Source organism: Sceloporus occidentalis, unplaced genomic scaffold (genome assembly GCF_023333645.1).
Source record: "Sceloporus occidentalis isolate IW3139 unplaced genomic scaffold, rSceOcc1.0.p SCAF_21, whole genome shotgun sequence".
NCBI lineage: Eukaryota > Metazoa > Chordata > Lepidosauria > Squamata > Phrynosomatidae > Sceloporus > Sceloporus occidentalis.
Genome location: NW_028317001.1, coordinates 5171022 through 5180039, shown reverse-complemented (window position 1 = coordinate 5180039; position 9018 = coordinate 5171022). Strand labels below are relative to the sequence as shown.

Sequence of the window (9018 nt, the reverse complement as noted above, 5' to 3'; positions counted from 1 at the left end):
TCTCTTTGGGAAGCTAGGTACATGTGCTCCGAGCCCCCGCAACGCAAGCTGGTAGATCACAAAGGCACACAAAATACATCACACCAAGTGTTCCTATCTTTAGGTATCAGCTCCACATATCCCACAGAAATATGAAGTTTCTCCTCTAAATTTTCCTGTTTGCCACAGAGAAGACATTAATACAGGACTTAATTCTCTGTATTCATTCTAGTCTTCCCCAGCTTGGTGCTCTTTAGATGTGTTGCACTACGTCTCTCCTCCTTCCCAACCTCATTCTCTCAAGGTTCTCCTTTGTGAAGCTCATTCCATCCTAATTTTGTGCCTTGGACACAGTAAAGTGTACATGTTTTTAAACTGAGGTTTCTCTATTCTCTGTTTTGTACATGTTTGTCAATGGTATGCTTTTGTTAGGATGCGGGCATCCATGGATTAAAGCAGCCGTTCCCAAACTTTGACCCTCCAGGTGTCTTGGATTTCAGCTCCCAGAATCCCTGCCAACTTGGGTAGCTTTAATAGGATTAAAGATCAATCAATGGCTACATACCACCTCCGATATAATTGGCAATATATCCATTGCTTCCGTCTCAATGGGCATCTTTATACCCCGGTATAGATCTGTAATACATCTTTGATTTCTATCCCGAGGAGTGGGAAATGGAGATGTTTTTTGCAGTCAGGTCCCTGCCTGTGGGCTGCCCAGAAGCTACTCATTGGCCTCTGTGTAAACAAAACGTTGAACTAGAGAGGCCTTTGGTCGACTCCGACCCGGCTCTTCTGATGCTCTTACGCTTTTATGTATCTCATTTGACTTATAAATTAAAGGAGCGCAATTTGAAATCCTTCGGCGGCGATGAATATTTTATGTCGGGGAAATTGTGTTTGCCTTTCTCCGCCGTGGGTGCCGAAACGGTTTTGTGGGGTGTATGCTCCCGCCCTTTCTCTCCCCCCCGACCCTTTTAACAGAAACATATAAGGTCCTGATGCTGTATGTCTGCTTTCATTTTTTTGGGTGGGTGGGTGGGTGGGTTTCCTTTGCAGCGGGCTGCAAGACAACTTTAATAAGCAAAAGTAATTAAGATGAAAATTTAGCTCAGATTATTGCCTCTTGCCCGCCCTTCCGTACCCCCTGCTCCTCTGTGCACCAAAAAAAGGAGGAACTGAATTATAAAAACCCACTAATTAACGTTATTTGCATGTACAGGCTTCTTGCGGATCGCTCTCCTCTGAGGCATGGCTCAGCGGAAGGTATGTAACTTCTCCCCCCCTTTTTTCCCTTTCTCGGTTGATGCTAATATTGAAAAGCATCAAGAAGAGAGCTTAAAGGTTAGCTGTCCCTGTGGAACGCAACAACTAGCATGTCTTGGGAGGGTTTTCAGATATGAAAAGCACGGAGTTCGTGGTCAGATGCGGAGGCTTATTGTAAGAGTCTTAGGGAAACAACATCTTTATTGCAAGATTTCCTCCCCGTAAAGATGTTGGGACTCCTTTTAAAAAACCAAAGACTTCAGGGTGTGGTGGTCAAAGCCCTGCCTTTCTTTATACTTCCAGAAATATGTCCTTTAAGGTATAGAGGGAATTGTACCTTATATGTAGAGCAGTGGTTCTCAACTTGTGGGACGGGACCCCTTTGGGGGTCAAATGACCCTTTCATGGGGGTTGCCTAAGACCATTGGAAAACACCTATTTAATTACAGTTATGAAGTAGCAATGAAAATAATTTCATGGGTTTGGGTCACCACAACATGAGGAACTGTATTAAGGGGTCGCGGCATTAGGAAGATTGGGAACCACTGATGTAGAGAGATCTTGTATCTAACCTTTGAGACTAACTGAAAGGAAGACATTGGCAGCATGAGCTTTTCGTAGACTTCATTCTGCTTCCTCAGATGCATTTCGTGGAGTGGAAACCAAGGACTGTATATACTGTCTATAAAGTATAAGTCGAGAAGGTTTAATCCAAAAACTGACCCCCAAATCCTGATTCGACTTAGCCGCTGGTCAATGTAAGTACTGTGCTTTAACTCTTATTTAAAAAGGAACCATGCCCTGGTGAAAAGCAAGAGCATGATCTGTCCTGGAAGCATTGACCCCTCTCTATTCTCTCATCCATCCAGCCGTTAGGATGAGCGCAAACAGTTCTGACTGTTGGAAGTTTGTAAGTGTTTTGGCATTGTTTTCCATTGCTTCGTCTTTTAGATATATACATGGGTCATATCAACATACATACTTTCACCCCTGGCTTATACATGAGGTTGACTTATAGTCGAGTATATACGGTATATATGCCATCGGTATGTGAGAATGTCAATTCAGATTCAAAATCCTTTATTATTATTATTATTATTATTATTATTATTATTATTATTATTATTATTAGCTTTATTTATGTCCTTTGTGTCCTTTAAGTCTTGCTGTCAGGTTGTCACTCACTTCAGTGTGGGCCAAATACTTCTAGGAAACTGTGACACTACATCTCTTAGTTTATTACTAGACAGGTGGGATGGCCTAAATACCCAAAAGGCCAGATCCTGTCTCATCTTGGAAGCTAAGCAGGGTCAGCTCTGGTTAGTCCTTGGATGGCATACCACCACCAACAAATACCAAGTGCTGTAGGCTCTATTTCAGAGGAAGGAACTGCTAAAGCCACCTCTGAGTATTCCTTGCCTAAGAAAACCCTTTGAAAAATGTATAGGGCTGCCATAAGTCGACAGGCAACTTGAAGGCATGCGTGCGCACACACATACACACACAGGTGGGGCTTGCAACAAAATGTTGCAGTGTATTCCCATCTCCTTAGAGGATCTCTCCTGTTTGTAATGCCAGTCATGCCCTCCTTCAGCAAACCATTCCATCGCACACACACACGTTTTACATCTGTTTCTTTTCAACTGATCCTCAGCATTCTGTGGCTGTGCTCAACATGCACTCAGTCTTTAGTATTCTTGTGTTGTTGCGTCTTTATTTGCCATCCGGTCGTCTTCGATTTACGGCGACCCTATGAACAAGAGATCTCCCAGATCCCCGGTGATCATCTGCCCTGCTCAGGTCTTGCAGACTGAGTCCTCTGGCTTTCTTAATGGAATCAATCCACCTTTAGTGCAGCCTCCCTCTTTTCTTACCGCATTGCTTTTGTTGCTTTCCATTTTGTGTTAGTTTGGTTGGCTTTGTGCATTTCTTGAGGCTCCTCACTTGAGGATAATCCATCACCCCTGTCCCCTTTTTCTCCCTGCTATCAGATTTGGTTCTGTCTTTTAAAGTACATTTTAACTTAAATACAGCGACAGGTCAGAGCTTAGGTTTTTGATTACAATACCCAGATTTCCATAGCAGCCATGGGGAACTGTAGTCCTCAAAACTAACAATATTTTAATTGATTTTCCAAATATATAAAAAGAAAAACACATTCAAATTACGTATATATTTCCGTAGTGATATAAAGTGTTTACATAATCATCAATATCTATAACTCGAACTTAATATACCCCTACTTCCTTTGTTTTTATCTCCAACACTATAATTTACATCATATTAGGTTAACTTTCATATTATTATTATTATTATTAACTTTCATTTATCCACCTACCCTTTGTTTGTTTATAGTCTAGATCAGATAGAATAGATTTATTATGATCAACTGATCAAACATATAGTCTAGATCAAACTGTTTCTTTGCTTATAGTCTAGATCAAACTGTCTCTTTGCTTATAGTCTAGATCAAATTGTCTCTTTGCTTATAGTCTAAATCAAACTGTCTGCTTATAGTCTAGATCAAATTGTCTCTTTGCTTATAGTCTAGATCAAATTGTCTCTTTGCTTATAGTCTAGATCAAATTGTCTCTTTGCTTATAGTCTAGATCAAACTGTCTGCTTATAGTCTAGATCAGTCTGTCTCTTTGCTTATAGTCTAGATCAAATTGTCTCTTTCCTTATAGTCTAGATCAAACTGTCTGCTTATAGTCTAGATCAATCTGTCTCTTTGCTTATAGTCTAGATCAAATTGTCTCTTTGCTTAGAGTCTAGATCAAATTGTCTCTTTGCTTATAGTCTAGATCAAACTGTCTGCTTATAGTCTAGATCAAGCTGTCTCTGTGCTTATAGTCTATATCAAATTGTCTCTTTGCTTAGAGTCTAGATCAAATTGTCTCTTTGCTTATAGTCTAGATCAAATTGCCTCTTTGCTTATAGTCTAGATCAAATTGTCTCTTTGCTTATAGTCCAGATCAAATTGTCTCTTTGCTTGTAGTCTAGATCAAATTGTCCAATTCATTCCATTCTGCCTATTATTGTTATTAAAATATTTCCATCATCGTTACGGTTGTGTTTTAATCCACTTCCTAAACTCGTTCAAACAAATCGTTATCAGATTAATTCCATTTCATTCCAAAATTATCACTGTATAGTTTCCTTTTACTTCCAGCTTCCCGCATCCTATAAAAATCTTCCATTGGCTTCCTTTTAGTAAGGAAAGTTAGCTTATCTATCTCCATGTAATCCTATAATTCATTCAACCAAACACCCAAAACTTAACTTTTTAAAGTTCTTGCAAACACTATGTAGGCTATAGACGTCTTTCCCACCCAATTCCTCACAAACAACTCAAGTTGCATCCATCCCTTCCAGCTTTTCGACCAGCGACTGATCTCACAGAAGCTTTTTTGATAACTGAGAATCGCTCAGTCCTTATTGTTAAATGTAATCACATTTTCAATTCCGTGTGATGAATATTTAATACAGCAGCTTCTTTCGCTGCAAAATGTCTGGCTCAGGTTTGACTGATGCTCAAGAAACAGAAGCGTTTTCACACAATGGCGCTGCATGCATTTTCTTTCGACTTAGCTTTAGTAGGTGCAGCAGTGGATGGTTGCAGCAGAGCCTGGTTTCTTTTGGACTACAACTCCCACCTTGGATTCTGGGAGGTGTAGTCCAAAAGAAGTAATTTCCCCAAGCTTTGGCTTGGGAATAGTTAAGGATAGCCCTGCTTGAAAGTTCGATCGGCTAATGTTGGTCTTTGGCAATTTGTTTTGGCAGCTGGGAAATTGCATCGGAGCGCCAGAGAAATCCCACCAATTGGAGTGAAGGCTGTTTTATTAGCGATCGTTTTGCCAGATCCTCCAGCTGAAATATCTCAATCTGTAAGTAATAAATTAATGATATGGGCATGGTAATAACCTTCCATTTGCAGATGAGAAAGGCCAAATGATAGGAGAATACTGGTTGGACATTTCTTTGAACAAAACCGTACAACAATCTTACAGCCATTCATTATTAGAGACTGACTCCTCTACTCTCTCATCCATACAGTCTTAAGAGCAAGCACAAAGAGTTATGTCTGCTGAAATTTTATATGTTATTTGACATTGTTTTGCTTTGCTTCATCCTTTAAATCCTTTGCTATATGCCCCTACGTTTTACCCTCAACTTATCCGCAGTCATGTCAAAACCCATACTTTTGGCCCCAAAACGTGCCCTCGACGTATACATGAGGTCGACTTATAGTCAAGTATGTATGGTAGATCTATGATTCTTTAAGGCAGGCTTACTGTTGAACATTAAGAAAACAAAAATAATCACAGAGGATTTACATAAACTCATAATGTAGACTATGAGGAAATTGAAAATAGCTGAAGACTTTCCATCAGAATGATCAGGTTGCAGTCAAGATATCAGAGGAAGACTAGGACTGGGAAAGGGAGCTATGAAAACTAGACAAGATCCTGAAGTGCAAAGATATGCAACTGAACACTAAAGTTAGGGTTGTCCATATCTGATATTTCCCATTGCTGTCTATGGGCGTGAGAGCTGGACTGTCAAGAAAGCAAATAGAAAGAAAGTCGGTTTATTTGAGATGTGCTGGAGAAGAGTTCTGTGGGTATCATGGACAGCTAAAAGACAAACAAATGGGTCCTGGATCAAATCAATCCTGAACTCTCCCTAGAAGCCAAAATGATTAAATTTAAGCTGTTGTACTTCTGCCACATCGTGAGAGGGCATGCTTGACTCATTAGAAAAGACAATAATGCTTGGAAAGGGTAGTAAGGCAGTAAAAAGAGAGGAAGACCATGTAGTAGATAGATAAATGGTTGGAGATGTTTCATGCACAGGGTCTCCATGAGTCATGGTTAACTTGAAGGCAGTTAGCAACAACAGTTCTCTGGGTTGGTGAGAGGAAGAATCCACTCTTCCACATTCACTAGGGTTAGGGGCACAAGACCCCTGTGGATATGGGAAAGCCGCAAATAACAGAAACACCATGTTTTTACCTGAGAGGACACCTCTCTAGGAATCTCTAGGTCCTCCAGGCTAACTCTGTGGTCAACGTCCGATAGACACTGACCATAGAACTGTGCTGGAGGAGCTACAAAGGCCTAGTAGAGTATTATCTCTAGGAATCTCTAGGTCCTCCAGGGCAACTCTGTGGTCAACGTCCGACAGACACTGACTATTGAACTGCACTGGAGGAGCTACAAAGGCCTAATAGAGTACTCTCTCTAGGAATCTCTAGGTCCTCCAGGGCAACTCTGTGGTCAACGTCCGACAGACACTGACCATCGAACTGTACTGGAGGAGCTACAAAGGCCTAATAGAGTACTCTCTCTAGGAATCTCTAGGTCCTCCAGGGCAACTCTGTGGTCAACGTCCGACAGACACTGACCATTGAACTGCGCTGGAGGACCTACAAAGGCCTAGTAGAGTATTCTCTCTAGGAATCTCTATGTCTTTCAGTGCAACTTTTAGTTAAAGTTGACCATACAGTTGCAAAGGAGGACTAGATATTCCTAGAGAGAACATATGAATCAAATCCGCAAATATCAAAACTGCAGATGTGGAGGGATGAGTCCCATCTCCGTCCAGAGTCAGGCAAGAAGAACCACATGGTCTCATGATAGCTGAAGACAGACTTTAGTGACTCTTCAAGAGGGGTTAGGGAGCCTATCCAGTATTTTGGTGAAAGGAGCTTCCTTGTCAGACGTTTGTCTGTAATTGTAATCTGCTATTTAAGTGTGTATAATAAGTTTGTATAATAAGTGGGTATAATAAGTATTATACTGTATACGTTTGTGATTCAAAGCATCGCCTTAACAGTAAGTATCTTAAGCAGGCTGTCAATTTTACTAGCGCAACAACTGGCACAAGGCCTACTATATTAAACAAGACATAACCTGCCAGTCCTGCAATCTTATTTATCGGACCGGATGCCGACATATGTCACATGTAGGATGTCATCTGCAGTACATAGGGGAAGAAACCACAGATCTGTGTACATGCTTCAGGAACCATGAATCTGCAGTCCTGACCAGTGAGCTGAAACAACCTGGTACTTCAGCTTGGAACAACATCTTGGATTTGTTCTTCTTTGGTACTAAGTGCCATCTCCTTCAGGTGTTTTAGACAGAAAAAGGATAATTTCTGCATTCATAGACTTAAGACCCTAACTTCACATGGCTTCATGTATAGTAATATCAGCCACCGAAGAGTGTCGAAAGCAGAGAGTTAAAAACTATCACTTTGGACGCAGCTCGCTTTTATTTTGCGCAACTGAAGAAGGCAGACCCCAAAACATTCTGCGCATTCTATATTATGGCTCATCATGACCTGTTTTGAAAGGCCGTTTGAGATATTTGGCTGAGCAAAGGCTGGTCGTATGTGGCATCTTTAAACGACTTTTAGAAAAATTGGTTTTTATTTATTTATCTAATGGCGTCCTAAAACCGCCCATTCCGTCTCGCGCGCAGCGAGGGCGACCGTATAAAACAAGGAATTAAACGATACCATAAAATTTACGAGGGGCTGTTAAAATTAACAAGTGGCAAAACATTGAACATTAAAAGCCTGATGGAACAGGACAGGCTTTATGGCTTGTCAAAAAAGCGGAGGAAGATGGGAGCCGTTCGTGGTCAACGAAAGGGTGGAAACAAGGAAGATGAGGCCAACGCCGATTTCTCCTTCTGCCCTGAATGGGAAAAAAAGAACTCAGGTGTTGTTTTTAAACATAATTTCTAAACATTTTATTTTATTGTATTTACTATCCCACCTTTTTCCCAGCACAGGATTTAAGACGGCTTCCGAAATGAATCAAAACGAAATCCATCTCATCGCTTTCAACCCCGAAGACGAAGAGCAATTAAAAACAAGCAAGCGATCATCTACAAACCAAGCGCTGTGTTAAAACTTTTAAAAACAGTTAAAAACTTATCAAGAAAAGGGTAAGAACGTCACACACCATTAAAAGACCCCTCCGCACCTGTCTGTATGAAAGGTCTTTGCCTGCTGTAGAAGGAATAGCTTCCGGTGGAAAGGATTTCCATAGTTTGGGAAGAGCCTTCCGCAGCGGATCTCAAAATTTGGGTCGGCTCATAGAAGGAATTAAAGTCTTTCAGATAGTCTGGATCTAAGCCATTTAGGGCTTTATAGATTACAACCAACCCCTTTGAATCGTAGCTGGAAACAGATCAGTAGCTGGTGAAATTATTGTACCAAGGAGTTTCTGTTCTTTCAGTAATCGGCTCCAGGCAATAGTCTGGCTGCAGCAAGCTTTTACCTACTGGAGTTTCTGAATGCTTTCCAAATGCGGCCCCTAATTGCAGTATGTTACTGCAATCCAAATGGGATGCGAGCGAGGCATGTGTCACCATGGCCAGGTCAGACATCTCCAGAAGCAAATCAGCCGGTGCCCTAATTTTTAACCGCGAAAGGCAGACTTATGCCCCTTTTGTTAATACAGTCACAGGCAAACCCTTTGAAAAAATAATTTTTCTGTGATGAATCAAATCGATCGGTTTGTTGATTTGATTCACCTTAGTGCAGAATTATACATCATGTCTCTTTTTAAATTCTGTCCCTCCCCTCCCTTCCGTTACTCATAAAATTTTGACTCTTCTGCTTTGAAGTTAACCATTTCGGGGGGTTGTGGCTCCGAAAAACCGCTTTCCAAGATGGTCTCTTTCAACTCCCAAGAGAAAACAACCCATCTGCATAAAACAGAATGTACTTTTCATTTCAGTGGTATGAGAATGAACT

The 9018-nt window shown here is 41.0% G+C and overlaps 1 long non-coding RNA gene across 1 annotated transcript; it reads left to right on the top strand.

Moving 5' to 3' along the window:
• The first annotated feature begins 1894 nt into the window (after positions 1 to 1894).
• On the top strand, positions 1895 to 8448 carry LOC149301470 (uncharacterized). Its single transcript, XR_016272247.1, has 3 exons — positions 1895 to 2003; positions 5029 to 5132; positions 8049 to 8448. It is a non-coding gene; the product is annotated as an uncharacterized LOC149301470 (long non-coding RNA).
• Positions 8449 to 9018: the final 570 nt, after the last annotated feature.